The following is a 17422-nucleotide window of genomic DNA, read 5'->3' on the forward strand; positions in this document are numbered from 1 at the left end:
CTTCCCCAGCCCTCCTTTCCAACAGTTCACCCCTTTTCTCAGCCACACTTCTGCTCCTCCTGATGTTCTTCACCCCTCTCTTCCAGTCTTTTGGGTTGGGGGCTGAAGTGGGGTCACCTCTCCCGCTTCCAGGTTGGGAGGAGGGGCAGCTCCAGGAATTCTTTGCCTCCTCCCCTTTCTGAAGACAGGTGATGCAGAGGAAAGAGGATGGGAGAGGAGCAGAAGAGTATTGATCTCAGGAAGTGAGGGGAGCTGCTGTTCTCTTTAGCTTACTACTCCCCCTCTCTTCCCGTGAACATGGCTTTGGGATGCTGAGTCAAGGGGGAGAGGAAACTGCTTTTCCCATAGCAGCTGTGATTGGTTGCTCTACCCCAGGAGGCAGGCAAATGGGACAGGCATCCAGGCCTCAAATTCATTACAGGGCTGGAACGTCTATCTCTTCATCCCCAGACTGGACTCAAGCCACAGCTAAATTCCCATCACTGCAAAAAAATTATGAGAGTAGGCAACACTGCTGTTAGAAAACTGTCATCATTTCCATACGTTTTGACAAGCTTTACAGACTGCATGGAGAACTGAAAATGGAACAATTGTAGGTGTAAGATTGTAAGGAATATATGCTTCAATGTGGTGACATCTCTAATGTATCGTAAGTGAGGAGTGATTAAGAGTCTTACCTGCATCTCTTTTTAAATTTTTAATTAAATTAACACCATCTGATATTTTGTAATGGAGCTTACTAGAAACTGTATATGCTTCATACTAGGTTACTAAATATGTGACTCACACATGAATGCTAGTAAGAGTCAACTGAACTTTATTTGTTGACTCCAGTCATCTGACATGGGTCTGGGTTACTAGCCCTGCCATGTGACTGGGGTAAGGCTCATTGGCTCCAGTGGTTACTGTACCCTTCGGTAAACAGCAGTTGTCACATATGTATTTCAGAAAGTCAGTGTTTTCTTGCATTTGCATTTTCTCACAGTTGCATTTGCACCAGCAGAAGGGGAACTGGCCTATGCATGACAGTGGGGTATTTACTCCAAGACCTGCTGTTCTGGGGGGTTCTCAACCAACACCACCCCGGCAGAGGACTGTGTGACAGGAAAATAATACAATAGGCCCAGCCTACGCATCCAAACAGATATATCACAGTTACCATCACTGCCTCCACAGGGGAGAGGGACAGTTGCTGTCACCACTAAAGCTCTCATGCAGAGGAGGTATCTGCTGCTGTGCTGTCAGAGATTACACAACCCTATCCTGCTGCCCCTTCCGATCCACCACCATTTCAAGTAGAGAGCTGGGTCATAATTTGGGGGCAAGGCCAGAGGTGTCTTGAGGTGGGGTGAGTATAGGAGTATTGCCTTTATGTGGCCCTGGGTCTAACTTACAATGAAGTTGATTGAGAAGGGGATTCTACTTTCGTATGATGGGCAAACTACAGAGTTTGATGTTTTGGATTTGTCTTGAATTTGATTGAGATGTACACCCTGAAGCTTGAGTGCTAATTGGAATGTCATCTGATGTATCCTAGACTTTTCCATAGGAAAATTTGAGGTGGACGTCTCATAATCAGGGTTTCCTCCACATGTGATGTCTGCTTCCAGTCAGGCTGGAAATGTGTTCTTTTTCATACTGCACTATTTTGATTCTTGGGTTTCCAGTTGGTAACTGGAGGTGACATAGCATGGGGAATAAATTAGGGAGGCAATAAAAAAAGAAAAGTTTACGCAATACTCTGGAATGTTCAGGATTGCTCTTAAAAATGGCCAAAAGGAGGGTGATGGATCTGATTTCTTTTTTCGTTAAGCTGAAAAACTCATCTGATTATTTTTTCCTGGTCAGATTTGAACTTTACACACTAACAGGAAATGTTTATGGATAGATTTTGCACTGACACATTGTCATTAGCTTGTAGCAGGTAGGGGTTAAATGGAGTCCACTGTCAGAAGGGAAAAAAAAGGAACTTCCATCCCTATCTGCATTTCTTTCTGAAGAGGAGTCTCAGGTGTCAACAGTATTTCCAAACAGATGTACCAATATACTACTATATACTATACTATGCTACTCTTAACTCCAGCTCTGGACAAGAATTAAAAATCTCTCCCGTTTTGCTAATGTATGATTTGTCATTGTCTTTTTTTTTTAGCATCGCAGAAACAGTAAGATTGGCTTGGCAGATTGCGTGAGAGAAGGGAAGCACACAGCTACCATTGGGCAGTAAGTGCCAGTTTTAAGTGTTATTTTCTTAGCCAACCAGCAATGTGTATGGCTTCTGGTTTTGAAGTGAATGGAGATGAGCGGGACATTCAGAGTGATTGATTTGAAACGTGTTTAGATCTGCTGCTTAGCACTGGGAGTGCTACTGTCATTTCAATCACTTTGTAACACGCACACGTGTACAATCCAAATGGCTTCTAAACTGAAGTGCTCAGAAAAATGTCAAGATAGCAATTTGGCAGTAATCAGGGACCTGGACATAAGCACTGTGCAGAAATATAAGTAAAATTATTGACGTGCTCCAAATTGAAAAGTGCATTAAGCAGCATTCAGGTAAACTGGTTCAGATACCAAGAAGTTTTAAATAAATAATATTCAAAAATATTCAAAATCCCTCTAAAATTAGAGGGAGCAGGCATGCACACACAAATCTATGCCCTCAGAAGCTAGGAATGAAGCCATATCTGTCAGTTCTGTACGCATGCTACTAAAATGCCACTCTGTTTTATATTTCAAATGACTGTCAACTTTGTTTGCAGTATGCTTTGCTGCTAATTTACACTGTTTTTTGGAATAATGCCAGCTTAAGTTTCCATTGCAAAATAGAAATGGCTTCTATTTTTCCCCTTGAGAAAATATCTCTGCAGCAGAATACAACATATAATAATAAACCTTAAAGGGCTTGGTGGACTAAATTTGCAAACAGCACATAATATGCTAAATTTGAGGGCTGATGGCGTACGAACATTTAGAATTATTTGCAGCTACATTAAGCCCATGAGCTGCTTTCTGAAAATAATGCAGAGATTTTGCATGTGTGACTTTTCATGCCACAATTATCAGCTTCTTAAAGCACACAACTCCCATGAATCAGTGTAAGGGTGCCATTCGTGCACTAACTAGAGTTAAAAAAATTGAGAGCTATTCAGGTAGAACTGTCTGGAAATTTAGTCTGGTGCTCTAGGTCTCATGGTGCTGCTTCAAGTAATTAAGGGCTGGATTGTGCCTTTCACTTATGCAGAAGTGCAGATGAATAGGCGGGAATAAGGTCTCCCCTGCAACCATCTGTGTGATTCATGTAAGAGACCGCCAGATTTGCTGTTCCTGCACTCCTGAGAGCACAGGATCTTTACCTCAGCTACTCCCCCTAGGAGCAACTGAGCAGAGAGATTGGGGAGGCGGAGCAAGGGTTCCACCATGTCCATGTTCTATCTGGTCACTCTGTGAGAGAGTATAGTATTCCTATTATGTGGATGTAATAACTGACTCTCCTCCTTCCTCCCTCCCCTCCCCCCACACACCACAACTCAGAGACCCACAGTGTCTCTAGTGCCCTCCACCTCACCCTGGGTATGGTTCTATGGACCCACACCTTGCTATAGACTCTATGCTAAAAGCTCAAGCTAGCACTAACTAAATAAACCATTAATACTAGCTTAATATAATAGTGGGAAGGAAGGAAGAAAGAAAGGAAGACAGAGATAGTGGCTACATCAGATAAATTACTAGGTGACATGGCGTGGTAGAAAAGATCTAATTTGCTTGAATAAATATGGGAACCATCCATATACCAGCAGGATAGTCTGGCAACCCATCTCCTACAATCAATAAAAAGGTGCCAATCATATGTTTGACATGAAATTTATCTGAAAAAGGATCGCCTTGAAGGTATGGCTGCATTATTTCCTCAAAAATCAGCACTGGTGTTATGACTTAGAGAAGAGCATCCATAAGAAATGTAAAAACAAGAGAAGTGATGATAAAACTTGTAATTAAGTGAGGGCGAAGAAGGACCAAGAAGGTGTGACCTGCAGCTCTTTGTTTGGGAGAATGTGTAGAGAAACTGGAAGCTCCTGGGCTTATTAGTGGGAAATAGCCTCATTCTTAAGTCACTGGCACAAACCTCGCCTAGTCCAATAGGGACCAAAAATTATTTCCACCCAGTGATTTTTTCGCACTGTGTGTGTAATAAGCAAGATAAAGTTATCCACGTTAGAAAAACAAACAAACAAAAGAACCCCACAGCTGGTACTCATTGTTTACAGTTTTAGCAGAGGAGCTGAAGACTGAAATCCCCTAATTCACAGGATATGTCAGCCCTGCGAAATGTAGGGTGGGATTGGATAGGCAGTGTGTGGAAAGCTTGCCGTACCACTGGCTGTGCTGTTCTTTTCCTGGTCACACATGGAGGATTTTAGACTGCAAGGCTTTCAATCCTGTGTCCTTCACAAGCAGAACAAAAATGAGGGGAAAAATAAAAACATCGGCCTAGTGTTCTGCATATTTACACAGAGAAGGGAGTATGCTGCCATTATTAATATATTGCCATTATTTTGTTTATCGCTCAAAAAGTAATTGGTGAACAAATGTGAGCAGTGTCCGTTATGTGTACGTAGCACCTACCACCACTCTTTACAGAATTTATATTATATGAATAGTCAACATTCACAGTTAAATAGTACATAAGCCATTATTTATTAAGATGTTTCCTACTCTGTCTGTTCAATGGGCCATAAAATACCAGTCAATGAAGCAATAATATTCTATTCTATTTTCTCCAAACAAAATGAAGATTGGTGCCCTAATGAAATGTGTTCCCAAGAAACATCCTTATCCTACCAGGCATGTGTGGACAACTGCCCACTTCTGATGGACTTTGTTAGTGATGGTTGTAGGGGTGAGAACTGGAAGACATTTCAAATAAACCCAAGACTGTTTTCAACAAATGTCAGTGGTGTACAGTTCAAACATTCAGAGAGGAAAAGAGTGTTCACATTTAAATAAGTATGACCTTAAAGTAGATGATAGAATACAAAAATTCCAAAGCAAGCTGGGCCAGATCCTCACCACGAGGGGAAAACTTCCTGCTGCTCCAGTGATGCAGAGCTGCCCTAAAGCCATTGTAGCCAACTTCTGGAGGATTTCTCCAGTGCAGGGGAATCCCCAGGTAGAACAGATTTGCTGTGTCAGCTCCTACTCCAGCCTCTATCCCTGAAGCCAGAACTGGGGGCATTAGTGGGGGGAAAAAAGAGTGCCCCTGCTATCCCTGGCTGTCAAAATAGCCCCGTACAACCTTCAGGAAACTTTCTCGGTGGGTTTAGCCTGGAATGTAGCAGCCCCAAACAGCAGGGTTGCAAAGTCAGTTTACAGCCATCTTTACACCTCATCTCTGCCCCTTATCTCCTGAGCTGCAGCAAAGGATTGAGGCTATGAGCCTGATATTATGGCAGGGGCGGTGCCAACCTGAGCCTGAGAAGGAGCCAGAATTTACCAATGTACATTGCCAAAGAACCACAGTAATATGTCAGCAGCCCCACATCAGCTCCCCTCCCAGAGCCTCCTGCCAACAGGCAGCCCCGCCAATGAGCACCACTCCCTTCCTCCCCACACCTCCTGATCAGCTTTTTCGTGGCATGCAGGAGGCTCTGGGGAGGAGTGAGGACATGGCAGGCTCAGGAGAGGGGGCGGGAAGGGGTGGAGTGGGGGCAGGGCCTGTGGCAGAGCCAGGGATTGAGCAGGGAGCACCCCCCAGCACACTGGAAAGTTGGCGCCTGTAGCTCCAGCCCCAGAGTCAGTGCCTATACAAGGAGCCGCATATTAACTTCTGAAGAGCTGCATGTGGCTCCAGAGCCACAGGTTGGCCACCCCTGTATTATGGTATGTTGTTTACATATTAGCACCTGTGGTCACATTTCATAAACTGCACAGTAGCTCGTTGGGGGTAACTGTACTGCCATCAATGGTCCTAAGTTTTGCCAGGAAAAGTGAAGCAAAATTAATACCCCCTTCTGTAAACATTTTATTTTATTCATCGCTAAAATCTCTGTTTGTACTAGTGTCTTGCACAATGGGGTCCTGGTCCATCACGAGGGTTCCTAGGTGCTCCAGTAATATGTACAAAATAATCTGTGTATTTTTACCAACAGAGGCAAATAATCAGAGAGGAAATACTAAGATACAGGGATATAAAGATGTCTGATCCACAGTTTTCCTGACTGGATGAGGAATAGCAGCATCATGTTGAAGATGAGATTGTAGGACTTGTGGATTGAATATTTGTTGACTGTTTTCACCAGGAATCAGTATCATGTAAAAAGTCAGAGACCCCTTTCAATCTAATATTCTTTTTCCTCATTTTGTTGTTCAGCGGGGTCCACATTGTGCAATCTACACACATTGGTGAGCAGGTACTCACATAAGTAGTCCCATTAAAGTCAAGGAGCTAAAATTTGGCCACGTAGAAATCAGGGCAAAACTCCCATTGATGTCAGTGGAGCCAGCATTTCATTCAAGGAGTTTACAAGGACCCAATTCTACCACCTATACTCCCATTGGGACTATTTGTGATGGAATAAGGAACTACGACACAGATGTGATTCTGGCAGAATCAAGCCCTAAATTATTTGAGGATTTGATTTTCTTCAAAAATGATCACAGCAGCACTATGATCATCTACTGTAACTTCCCAGTCAGATCTTTCCTTCTGGGCTTGTAAATTGTAAACCCAACATTTGAAACCTACAATCTGTAGCTAGCACTCTTTCTTCTAAAGAGTCAAGTGTTTAGGTCATTAACTCTCAGGTTTTGGAAATCATATCGGAGAGTCTTTTAAAGCTCAAGTCTGAGTCAAGGCTCAGGGTTGAGAAAACATCTGCTTTTAATGTTTTTCCTGGTCTTGTTTGGGGTGAAAATGGAAAAGTTTGTTTTTTGTAAACATCCTAAACGTTCTGACCCTTTGGCACATCATAATAAATCACCAGAAATAAATGTGTCTGTGGGGCTAATATGTCAATAAGGGGACTAAAAATAAAATGGGAGTCAGATTTCAAAGATATCTCCAGGCTAACAATCTTAAACCCAATGAGAGCAGAGTGGTCAGCAAGTGAGAAGGGTCCAAAGAGAGAAGAGAAATCAAAGGTAGGATCTCCTCATACCAGGTATTAAACTGACAGACTGTTCCCTAGTCTATACATCTACAGAAGGAAAAAAATATTAAAAGGAGAAGAAAGCAGCAGGGCTAAACCTTCTTAAAAAGTTAAAGGTAGTTCCAAGCTATTTCTAGGAGTGAGCAGAAAAAGAAGATGATCTGAGGAAGGAAACTGACTGGGCAAACTCAGCCTAGATTATCCGATTTCTCAGTCTTTAAAGCTCTCCGTATTTATCCCATGTCCTCAGAAGAGCAATCAAGAAAGCAGAATGGTTTCCAGAAGCAAAGAATAACAAAAGGCTGCTGAAATATGTGCAGTTAGGAAGTGATAGCAGAGAGCTGACATATAAATCTACTCCCTTTACTTCCCACATATATGTGGCCTCTACTTCCCTTCCCTCGCCCCCATTATTTTTTCTGGATGTTCACTCCTGTTTCTTTGGGTTTTTTTTTAATGATTCTTGAACATTGAGTAGGATGATGATAAATGTTCTTTCTTGTTATTTACAGGAAATAGGTTAAGATCCAGCAGATACATAGGTTATACTTCAAGTTAGCTTTGCGTATAAAAAAGTGTCTAGTAGCTTCTTTCAAATATTAAAAGAAATGTTCTCACATACAACAAGTGATCTCATATATGGCTCCTAAAATGTCCTTCAACTCACACTTGAAAGCTTCATACGTATCAAATTCTGTGTCCGATTTTATAAAGAGCATTTCAAAAGAAAATTTTATACTATTTGGTTTGGTGCCAGGCTGCTACTAATATAGTGTGAATGAGTTAAAAAAAGTTTTGAAAATGAATGCTACAAATGCCCTTAACGCTTCTCAGTATATATCAACCTGGAATGCCATCAGTCTGCAGTTGACATGCTCTTCCTGCTTCCCCATTCAAAAAACAAGGCTCTGATCCTGCAAATGCTTAGGTGTATGCTTAACTTTGAGCGTATCAGTAGTCCCATTGAAGTCAATGAGCTTAAAGTTATGGTTTTAAAATTAAGGAAGTCCTAAATTAATACAGAGTCAGGGCCTAATTTCTTATGCCATTAGCTCTATTTTCCTATAAATTTCTTGAGGATTTCCTGGTTAAAATATTTTCATTGTTATTACTATTGGGCTAAATCCTTGAGGTCTCTACTCCCCTTTTTACTCATAGGAATTTGCCTGGGTAACAATTGACATTGGGATTTTCAGATGAGTTTAAAAGTTTGTCTGCACTTTGAGCCAGAGATGCTAATTCCAGCTGGAGGAGACATATGTGTACTAGCTCTGATCAAGCTAGTTTTCTAACAATAAAGTATAGCCATGGTGGGACATGAATGACTAGAACGGCTAGCTGCCCCAAGTACATGCCCTTCTGAGACCATAGGTGTGTTCTCCAGGTGTCTAGCCCCTCATGCCTCTCATGCTAAAGCAGTTACATTCCAGTTTTAACACGCTAGTTTGATCAGAGCTAGCGTGAGTATGTCTCCTTGAGCTGGAATTTACTCCTCCAGCTCCAAGCATAGATGAACACTAAAGGAGTTAGGCACCTAAATTCCACTTCCTTCCATTCAGTGGGATTTGGGTGCCTATGAAATGCTATGTAAATCCTAGCCTGAGTGAAAATAGAGACCACAGAATTCAGACCAAACTCATTAAGATATAATTGACTTGTTTTTAAAGATTTCTTGCTCCTTCATTTTTTTTAAAGTTGTTTATATAATAAAACACAGTTATTCAGCTGTTGCTGTCATCTGGCCAAAAAAAAAAGAGTAAAAATAAAATTTTATACAATCAGTCTGTTTGGGCCCAAATACTGAAATGTCTTGCAGCCTCACAAAACACTGGGTAAGAAAGAAAACAAAATCCTATGTTTAACCACTGACATATTTCTTACTGGGGAGAAGAGATGAATGAGAATCAAGATGACTTTAGATTGGGAGACTGTAGACTTGAATATTAATCAAAGTGTTTGTTTGTTTTGAACTAGCATTGATTTGTTGAACTGAGTACTATATGTTCAGAGAAGGGATACAAATATTTGAATAAGGACTGAAAGAGCTGGATCATCTTTAATTTCTTCTTAGCTTCCTGCCACAGGTGACACCAGTATTTTGCATGCCAAGGCAAGAGTACAAAGACTAAAACACATGCAGCTTTTCAGAAATCAAGAAATATTAAAATAAGGGCTAGATCTTCAGCTCCTTGACTTCAGTAGACTACTTTCAGTTACACTGAGATCTGGCCCAAAATATTTTGAGAGCAAACTTACTTGGTTAACCCTTTCTTCTTTTGTCCTACTATTTCATTCATCAATTTTTTTCCCCAGTCTTGTAGTATTTCATGATTTATAGTTTGTAACTCCTTAAAAGTGTAAAAGCAGCAAAGAGTCCTGTGGCACCTTCTAGACTAACAGACGTATTGGAGCATGAGCTTTCGTGGGTGAATACCCACTTCGTCGGATGCATGTAGTGGAAATATCATGGGGCAGGTATGCATCTGATGAAGTGGGTATTTACCCATGAAAGCTTATGCTCCAATACGTCTGTTAGTCTATAAGATGCCACAGGACTCTTTGCTACTTTTACAGATACTTAAAAGTGCGAGTTTTCACCTTTTTTTATGGGGGAATGTCTTTCAGTATGCCACTGAGTTGCTGGTGCAGCTTTATCCAGGAGGCAGTCCTGTATTTTCTGCTCTAATTGATATATTTGCTATAGTAGCTTCTTATTACAATGTCGTTTTTTGCCAAAACAATGTTGGTGATTGAAAAATAGATACAGTAATGAAATAAACCCTTTAAAGCCTTCTCAAGGTTGGGAAATGATAAGGAAGAGAAAATTTGTACATAAATTATATTTATGCTTGCTTTTAGGGAAAATAATGCAAGGCAAACGAAAGTCCCTCTTATGAATAGTGTAGTCATTGAACAGAAATGTAATAATCAAGCCTACAAAGGTCTTTGGCTATTGTAAGTCATTTTTCCATGAATACATGCAATAGAAAGGGAAACATGGGACAAACTGAAATTAGCAGAGTTCTACTTATGTGTTTCTATTGGACAAAAGATTGAACTAAATGCACAAAGCTCGATCTCTATATAGATGTAAGACTTTTGATTGATGGTGAAACTGCATAATATTTAGGGAAGTGTGGCGTTTCTCATTCTTAAAAACCAGAAATAATTCAATAAGCTAAGAAGTCAAAACTCTCATTATTGTGAGATTTTTCCTGTCTTGGTCCAACCGACAGTGTAGATTTTTGTGAATTGATAATTTATCCTGACATTCATTTTTGGCATTTTCTCTGTGCTTAGTAGTTTTGTGTACAGTTATAGTGTGCCACCTTAGGTTGTGATTTCCTCAGTACTCACAAACTAAGCAGAGCTATGCCGGACTGGCCCTTTCCTGGGAGACCTTCAAGAAATTCCTCCACTGCAGGAAGTGGTGGTTTTGGTCAGATTAGTGCTGCTCGTATATACAATATGCTTTCTTTAAGTCTACAGATGCAGTACATTGCAAATGACCATAACTGTAAATAAAAATATTAGGAACTCTTTTTTTTGCCCAAGACTTGTATATTGTATAACTTTTACTTCTTTGATGTGGCTATGTCTTCACTACAGTGTTAACTCAGGTGTTCGGCAGTTTGGTCTGACTCTGAGCACCTGTATTAATTTAGCCTGGGTGTGGGAGCCTACCTGCATGACTCTGACTTCACTGATGCAGCACTCATCTGTGTGAGGCATTAGGACTTCTGGGGGCATATCCCATGGGCCTCTGAGTCTTTCCCAGTGAATTGTGGGAAAACTTGTCTGTTCTGGGCATACAGGAGAATATGGGAAGGCATTGGAAAATTATTAACTCTCAGGTGATTTAGCCTGGGTCCTCACTGCAAAGTGGGCAGATTACCAGCCCAAGTGAAAGTGTATACCCCAGGATGGGCCAATTAAAAGCACAGTCAAACTCAAGTCAGAGGGTTTTGTGTGTGGATAGGAGCCAGGTTAGAGCTCAGGTAAGAGCCTGAGTTAACTCTGCGGTAAAGACAAGGCTTGGAAACTTTGAGTTTAAATTTATCCTGACAATATATAACACAATAGCACCATGGCTCAGAAGTAAGTATGGAAAATCCAGGAACAGTCAATAGTACACAGGCAGCTAGGTTAGAGGTTTGTTATAGAAGTGGATGGGTGAGATTGTGTGGCCTGCATTATGCAGGAGGTCAGACTAGATGATCATAATGGTCCCTTCTGACCTTAAAGTCTATGAGTCTATGAGTTCAAACTGCAGAATGGAGTTGTTTCACTGATTACTCATAAACATGTGCAATATAAATCCCATGGCAGCTCCTTAATACAAGTGCCACAAGGTTTGCACATTCCCAAAACTAAGGTTCTGCTGAAAGCCATGTGAGTTCAGAGAACACATTCAAAAGAGAAAAAAAATATTGAAACAGAAAATGTTTTTGTTCTGGGATATCAATCCACTTTATGAGTCTATTGAACCAATATGCAATAGAGAGAAACTATCAGTTTGTAAATATATCCACACATATTACTTAGCATTGTATGTATGTTCTGAGTTGGTGATATGCTGGTGCTGGGCAGAGGAAGGTGAATAATTACAAAAATGAATCTCAACACATTATATTTCTCAGATCATAAACCCAGCTGTCAGAAAGGTGAATAATTAAATCATCAAATTTTTTTTTAATTGAAATTCTGTGACTATATTGCTCACATGGTATTGCTGACTCTGGATAAGAGACTTACATGGCACATCTACAAATTGAAACATTCATTGTGCTTATCCATGCTGTAAAATTAGGCATTGTGAAAGTTATCTTGCACCTGCACTGTGGAATTTATGTTGCTAACATGTAATGGAAATTATGTAATAGCTATGCATACATTGTGAAAATTAGGATTTGCACACATTATGGAATTGTATACGGATTTGTGTTTTGCACGTATGTGTAAGAGAATTTGCCAAACACTTTTGCATTATGTATATATTGTATATGTATAGGTATATACACCTCTAACCCTATATAATGCGACCCGATGTAACACGAATTCGGAGCAGCATGGGGCACGGGTAGGGTGACCAGATGTCCCGATTTTATAGGGACAGTCCCAATTTTGGGGGCTTTTTCTTATATAGGCTCCAATTACCCCCCATCCCGTCCCAATTTTTCACATTTGCTGTCTGGTCACCCTAGGCACGGGTCACTTGCTGGAGGATTCCCTGCAGCTTGAGGTCTTCAAACCACAATTTGAGGACTTAAGTAACTCAGACATAGGTTAGGGGTTTGTTATAGAAGTGGATGGGTGAGATTGTGTGGCCTGCATTGTGCAGGAGGTCAGACTAGATGATCATAATGGTCCCTTCTGACCTTAAAGTCTATGAGTCTATATAATGCGGTAAAGCAGTGCACTGGGAGGGGAGGGGGGCCAAGGGGGTGGGACTGCGCACTCTGTCGGATCAAAGCAAGTTCAATATAACGGGGTTTCACCTATAACGTGGTAAGATTTTTTGGCTCCCGAGGACAGCGTTATATCGGGGTATATAACACACACACACACACCCCTCTACCCCGATATAACGCTGTCCTCGAGAGCCAAAAAATCTTACCACGTTATAGGTGAAACCTCGTTATACACACACACACCAAAACAAACTCAGAAGCAATTCCTGTGCTCCTGACATATTATTAGTAACAATGTGCTAGTGTACAGACTGGAAGAGAAAAACAAACAAACAAAAACCCCCCATAGTTTGGGGGGGGTTTAAGAAGAGGTACAACAATATTACATATAAAACACAATACTCTGCTAGCGTAAATTTGTCCAGTGAGATCATTATCATCATATAGTTGACATCAATAGGGCAGGGATAGTTGACAGCAACAGAGAATTTGGCCCCAAATTACCTGCAGATATACAATTTTGAAAAGAATGCAAATACGCTTTTACTACGTAAATAGGGTAAATATTTCCCTACCCATTAGTAAAATGTAAAGACTCTGTCCCCCCCCCCCCCGCTAGAGTACATTTCTTGTTGGAAGGCTTTGACACAGATATATTACTTTTTAAAATGTAGTCTTTAGATAGATATCTCAGTTAAAATATCATCTCTTGTACCCTTTAAAAAATATTTTGAGACCCTTTTTTATCAAACTTTTGTATGTGGAGTTGATCTGAGTTTCATTTATTTACAACAGTAACACTGAGCAAATTTGTAAGCTGGAAAACATATAAGGATGCTTTCTTGGACTACTCTAGAGATTTTCAGTGATTGTAGGCAATGTATTAATAGCAGATACACTAGCTTCCTTTAATAATAGAAAAATCACAGGTACCTAAAATAGATAACCTAGTTATCCAGATAGTGGGGATCCTCCAGCACAGTAAATGTCTTTAAATGTAAGATGTTCTCTGCAAATCCATTCAGCCGGTCTTGTTTGCCCCAAGGGTGAAAAGTTCCAGGAAAATGCTTGATGCTTCTATTAGTTTCTGCTTCAAAGTGACGATACAAATAGTTATTGCTAAAAACAGAAATGTGATTTTCTCCAAAGTAACTAAGAAAAAATTAAAATGTGACATTTAGCCCTTCATTTTCTCAGTTTGTTCTGGAAGGCTTCTGAACTACATTTGGTCTTTTTCTAATTATCAAGGATCCTTTTCCTGCCAAGATGGTGTAGGTAAGTCAAATATGTTTTGTGTTTGCAGAACTAATTTTGGATGGACAATTCCAGTACTAAATAATATCAGACCCAAGGTTTTATTTGTTTAGTTTTTGGTGGGCAGCTGTCTCCTTTCTTCCTATCCCCACTGAAACACACATCTAGCTGTCTGTCTAATACACAAAAAATTACATTAAAAGAAAATTATTACATTTACAATGAAAGCACTTAGGAGGTAGGAAATTCTAGAATTGAGGTTGCCTATGTTTGCCCCACTTGTGCGTATGCATTATGATACACTGTTTAATTTCACCATCACATACTATTTTTCCCCACGGGATCCCTGCCTCATTCAGTGCGCAGAATAGACAGGGCTCAATTAATGAGAAGATATTGAAAATTTTATCTTCATTGTTCAATACAGTATGTGCGCCTCCCCCCACCTTATTTATTGCACACTGTTCAAACCATGCTCTGAAGACAGAATTGTGAGTTTCCGCCTGGGCTTTCCTATGACACTTGTCTACGGTGTCTGAGTGTTTAAAACATATTAATGAATTTATTTTCACAAAAGTCCTATGAGGTGAGGGGCTATCATCTCCATTTTACAGATGCAATACTGATGCACAGAGAGAAAAAGGTCAAAAGTACCTGCTAATTTTGGGTGCCCAATTTGAGAAACTTCGAATCTGATTTTGCAGAGTATTTAGCTTTGTATAGCACTTTGTATGTTCAAAGTACAACTCCTATTGACTTCAGACCCAGCTGTGAGAGCTCAGCACTTGGACAAATCAAATATCAGGAGGAACATACAACTAGTGACTACCTGTGAAAAGTTTCTTTCACATGACTTCTCCGGTGTCAAATAGGAACTATGTGGCAGAAAAAAAGGAATAGAATCCAAGTCTCCAGGGTAGCATTCAACTGCCTAAACCACAAAACCATCATTGCAGGAAGAGAGAGGATGATGTTTCTTCCATCCGATGCCTTATTCACTACATACTTTTCAACTTCCACAACATGGGAAACAGGCATCCTACGAAAAATATCCCCTTTCAGTACATGATCTAGAGCACCATCCTATGCACAAAATGCGGCAGGGATCCTGTGGGAAAAAATAGTATGTGATCATGTAATTAAAGGCTGTATTATAATGCATATGCAAAAAGAGGCTGAACTAAGATTGCACAGGCAACCTTAATCTGGCATTTTCTAATTTTTGAGTGCTTGTCTTTGCAAGCTTTAATATTTTTAACATGAGGATGAAATAATATCTTTTATTGAAACAACTTCTGTTTGTGAAAGAGGCAGGATTTTGAGCTTACGCAGAGCTCTTCTTCCAGTCAGGGAAAAGTAATCAGAGGGTCACAACTAAAGACAAGGTGGAGCAGATAAGGAGTTAAAATATTGCAAGCGACCATTCAGGATGAAACGGACAGTTAACACATCTGCATTCTTAGGACAGGTTTCAGAGTAGCAGCCGTGTTAGTCTGTATCCGCAAAAAGAACAGGAGTACTTGTGGCACCTTAAAGACTAACAAATTTATTTTAGCATGAGCTTTCGTGAGCTGCAGCTCACTTCTTTGGAAGTGAGCTGCATCCGAAGAAGTGAACTGCAGCTCACGAAAGCTCGTGCTAAAATAAATTTGTTAGTCTTTAAGGTGCCACAAGTACTCCTATTCTTAGGACAATCTGTCAGTCACTAACTCTCGTTTGTCCTGTGTGTAACAACCTGTTCCTCCTTGTACTTAGCTGTGACACGTCTGCACTGGAATTGAACACCCATGGCTGGTCCATGTTAGCTCACTTGGGCTCTCAGGGCTCAGTCTATGGGGCAGTTTAACATTGTGACTTCTCTTCCATGTAGACATAGGAACTGCATGTTACAATAGTAGCAGCCTGGGACTCAAATGATTATTCTCACTTTTCAGAGTGACGGAATCTCAGTGTCTAGGGACACATGTTAACATTTCTTCACATTTTGTGAAAGAGCTGGACAGTGTTAGAGGGTTAACACTCGCAGCCTAAATATTGAAACAGTTGAACAAAGTGAATAACACTCCCTCTTTAAAGTCTGATCTTTCTGAGTTAGATACTGTGATTCTGCCCACACAATTCCCCTGTTGTACGGTGTGGGGTGGGAGGCATCTTTTGGAGAACCAACATAACTGCATTATACTGACCAAACACCACTGCCCCAGAGTAAGAGACATATTAAGGGCAGAAAGATGGATGGCTGGAATAATGGCCTATAAAGAACCATTTCAAACCAGTGTTATTTAGAGCAGCCCTTGGGTTACTCTAGTTTTGCATCTGGCTAAGATTGACTCTGGCTCTGTACAGAATTTGTTACATCTTTTCCAACATCTAGCTCTCCTTACCTGCACCCAGCACAGGAAAGGAGTAACAGAATTCAGCCCTAATGCAACTTACCCCTTGAAAGCTGACTTTAAAAGATTACAGAGTAACAGCCATGTTAGTCTGTATCTGTAAAAAGAACAGGAGTACTTGTGGCACCTTAAAGACTAACAAATTTATTTTCGCATGAGCTTTCGTGAGCTACAGCTCACTTCTTCGGATGCATAGAACGGAACACACAGACAGGAGATATTTATACATACAGAGAACATGAAAAGGTGGAAGTATGCATAACAACAGGAAAAGTCTAATCAATTGAGATGAGCTATCATCAGCAGGAGGAAAAAAAACTTTTTGAAGTGATAATTAAGATGGCCCATAGAAGGTGTGAGGAGAACTTAACATAGGGAAATAGATTCAATTAGTGTAATGTAATGACCCAACAGAGGTCATCTTAATTATCACTTCAAAAAGTTTTTTTTCCTCCTGCTGATGACAGCTCATCTCAATTGATTAGACTTTTCCTGTTGTTATGCATACTTCCACCTTTTCATGTTCTCTGTATGTATAAATATCTCCTGTCTGTGTGTTCCATTCTATGCATCCGAAGAAGTGAGCTGTAGCTCACGAAAGCTCATGCGAAAATAAATTTGTTAGTCTTTAAGGTGCCACAAGTACTCCTGTTCTTTTTAAAAGATTACAGATAGTAAGCAGCATTTATTCTAGCTCCAACAAGATGATAGTCACTAAAGTCCTGAAGGAATTGAAGTTTGCAGAAAAAGGATCTGAAAACCTTTAGCCCACAAGGGCTAGCAAGGGTTACTATTAATGACTGAAATGCTGAGATCCCAGGCATCGTAAAATTTATAGTAGTAGTTTCTAAACCCAGAAACCAACTGAAAATGTACTAGGTAACAAGGCATAGAAGGAGGTTGAGATGGGATGAAATCAACAGCCAGTTGTAGGAAATTCTCCCTGAAAGTTTGAGTTTAACCTGTAGGCATGGGGTTCAATTCACAAGCCATTTCATGTATCAACCCCACCCCCTTAACTACAGCTTTCATAAAAGCTGTAACAATTCCTATGGACCTATCCTGTTTCAAATTAAAAACTAATCTAGGTCCATAGCCTCTGTAACAGAAACTGTAGAGTTTGAAGACTAATAGAGGAGCCCTGGTGTTTTCTCCCTGCTTCTCATCAACACCTCCTGCAGCTAAACAGCAGGATATTTATAGACTGAGTTTCAGG

General features: G+C 40.4%; 1 protein-coding gene across 20 annotated transcripts in view; it reads left to right on the forward strand.

Moving 5' to 3' along the window:
* CDH18 (cadherin 18) overlaps window positions 1-17422 on the forward strand; it is a 644661-nt gene that overhangs the window by 302390 nt on the left and 324849 nt on the right. For 19 of the 20 annotated variants that reach the window (XM_045007543.1, XM_045007546.1, XM_045007537.1 and 16 more), the window contains one exon: window positions 2153-2223. The gene's annotated coding sequence lies outside the window, so the exon portion shown is untranslated. Of the gene's footprint in view, window positions 1-2152; window positions 2224-13756; window positions 13835-17422 lie in introns of all 20 variants that reach the window. The other variant, XM_045007556.1, reaches the window with a different exon arrangement.

The sequence above is a fragment of the Mauremys mutica genome, chromosome 2 (genome assembly GCF_020497125.1).
Source record: "Mauremys mutica isolate MM-2020 ecotype Southern chromosome 2, ASM2049712v1, whole genome shotgun sequence".
Taxonomy (NCBI): domain Eukaryota; kingdom Metazoa; phylum Chordata; order Testudines; family Geoemydidae; genus Mauremys; species Mauremys mutica.